This window comes from Populus euphratica, unplaced genomic scaffold, assembly GCF_000495115.2.
Source record: "Populus euphratica unplaced genomic scaffold, PopEup_1.0 scaffold223.1, whole genome shotgun sequence".
Classification (NCBI taxonomy): Eukaryota; Viridiplantae; Streptophyta; class Magnoliopsida; order Malpighiales; family Salicaceae; genus Populus; species Populus euphratica.
The window spans coordinates 165,187-168,285 of NW_011500105.1; positions in this window are offsets into that span (position 1 = coordinate 165,187).

Below are 3,099 nucleotides of genomic sequence, written 5' to 3' on the forward strand. Positions count from 1 at the left end.
CCTACTTTGAACCAACGGTTAGAATCCTTCCTAACCAAAACAAAGGCTGAAATTTTACCACAGCGTAGACAAGATTGCCCTCTTTCACCGCCTATAAATCGGGTCCAAAGTGAGAGAAAAACCAACCACCTCCCCTGTTTTTTCTTCCTTTTCTACCCCCTCTCTCTCTCTTCTTTCTGCTTCTCAGCTGTGCCTTCAACCACCACCACAACCGTCACCGTTGGCTAGAAAACCTTCTTCACCACTATAGGAAGCCTACCGGCCACTAAGCAGCCATCATGACTCTTTTCGCTTTTCTCCTTTTGGCTGCCTCCCTCTTCTGTAACGTTTTCTTCCTCCTCCCATAGCCGACTACGGCCACCATCATCTCAGTCGACGCTCCTTGAACCACCGTCTGAACAACCACATCACGACCAAGACCCCACACCAGGCATCTTTCTCCTCCCTACCTTGTCTCTTTCCCCGTTCTTTATCCTTCCCCGTCATGGCTGCTGCATGTAGAATTCATTTCTACATGCAGTAGCTAATTAATTAGCTACCTTCATTTGGGTCGGGCCAGTTACGACCAATCCAAATGGCTGGGTCCAACCCAGCCCAAAAAAAATTCTAGGCCAACATCGGCCCAATCATTTTGAGCCGATGTTGGCCCACCTCTTCTAGGCTACGCTCGGCCCAGCCCACATGTTTTAAAAATATTTATTTATATGTATAATATTATATTATATATTTAAAAAAACAAAAAATTCAAAATAAAAATTCAAAAAATTCTTTAAAAAATTTGTGAATTTCTTAAATATTTTTCTATTAATTTTACATAATATCGGTTTGTATATTTACACTGTAAAATACAAATCCGGTATTAAAATATCTGGTTTTCTCCAAAATATTTCAAAAAACAATTTAAAAATATTTTAAATCAATTTCTATTTTTAAAAAATTATTTTTATACATATGGCCAAATTCTAAAATTTTTCAAGCATGTTTTCATTAAAGAAAAAACATATTTCTCATGTTTTGAAAACCCAAAAATAGATATCATAACCAGTTTATGATCACCCATTAGGGTTTGACCAAAATATCAAAAAAAAAATTTCAATTTTCTCAAGGATCCAGATGTAGACTTTAATATTTGTAGGTGTAAAATTACATGATAAAGTACACCCTCAAGTATTAAAAATACAAAGTGCAAATAAATGTGATGTTAACATTTAGAATTTAGAACAGTTATGATTTAACCCGATAAGATAGAAACTCTCTCATGAAGAGAGATCTACCCTAAGCCTTAAAAAATGCCAACAAATAAAAATCTGACTTAAAAAACAATCAAACGACAATGCAATTTACCTTAGATAAGGTGCACTAGGGGTGATGCGTCTTCCCCTTATTCAAACTTTTACAGACTATTAGTTCCTAATAAACATAGTATTAAGTGGAGACTCAAAAATTAATTATAATTTTCCAACACACAACACCCCTCATCAAGAGGCACGATGATTAGTACTTAAAAGTGCATTTTTGTCATGGTTTTATATCATCATTTTGCACTTGAAGTATCAATAACTCCTTAACCAAAGCATGTTTTATAATAATATATCTAATAATATAAGATACCTATAATTTGTGGTAAATGTCTATTTTTAATACAGGCCTATCACATAAATGAAAGGATTGATTGATGACTTGAAGAACTTAAATTGCAAGGATAAAGAGATGGCCAAACTTAGAAAAGAGATGTCGGTGCAATCCAAACCGGAACACTATTCGGTAATTGGGTCATATCTGGAGCTACAGATCTCAGATTTAGGTCCAATTTATATGGATGGAAAGGTAAGACATAGGCCTACAACTTTCATATGGAGCCCAAGATCTAAAAAGGCCATTATCAAGTCCAAATTGTAGCAACAACAAAGAAGCCCGAATCTGTCTTCCAGCCCGAGCACTGTTCGGTATTTTGGCCATATCTGGAGTTCTAGAAGTCCAAATGAGCTGAAGTTTTTACACAAGAAAGCTGAGACAATTGCCTACAACTTTCATGTTTACAACTGGCTCCAATTTTGACGTTATCAATGACGTTTTGGGCAGACAAGAGAAGATAAGGATTGTCACCAAGTCAAAAGTTGGTCACCCACTTATCAATTAGTCATCAAATCAATAGTTCCCATTTTTGGCCTATAAAAGGAGGCATTTGCCATGCATTTAGGCATCTTGATTTCCAGATCAAGATCATGCTCTTCCTTTCTCTCTTTGTATTTTTTATGCTTTGTTTTCATTAATATTAAGTTTATGCCTTTCATTTCCTTTCCTTTACTTAGTTAACTTTTATGTTCTTATTTTGTTTATCTATTTTGCTTTCTTTCATTATGTCTAGCTAAGTTAATTATGTCAAGGTGAAAAGGTTACACTAATGGTGTAAGAATAAGTATAATGTAAACTTAATATGGACTTTAATGTTTGATACTAACATGTTTTATATTTGCTATCTTGTTCACTCTTTAATACTTTGCTTGTTAAATGACTAATCTTGATTTATGTTATATAACACTTGGTACAACAAATGCTTGGCACTTTCATAGCCCATAATGTATGGTATAACCGACACCTGAGCTATGAAAGGAACTTGATTTGTTGTTAACATAAGTTATAATCATGAATGCTTGACGAGATTTACAAGTATTAGCATTAATTGAATAAGATGACTAATGTAATCATGTTAACAATATATAATCTGATTGGAACCTCCTTTGTGTGTGGTTTCCAATTCAATAATAAGAGTTTATACTATACTTGTTTGATATACCATTAGTGGAACCTCTAACCTTGACATTTGTTATTATCATTGTTTAATCGTTACATTAATATTCCATCTCAAAGTTCTCATCATCTTCTTCTTCTTCTCTTTCTTTATTATTATTATTATTATTACTACTACTACTACTACTACTACTACTACTACTACTACTACTACTACTACTACTACTACTACTACTACTACTACTACTACTACTACTACTACTACTACTACTACTACTACTACTACTACTACTACTACTACTACTACTACTACTACTACTACTACTACTACTACTACTACTACTACTA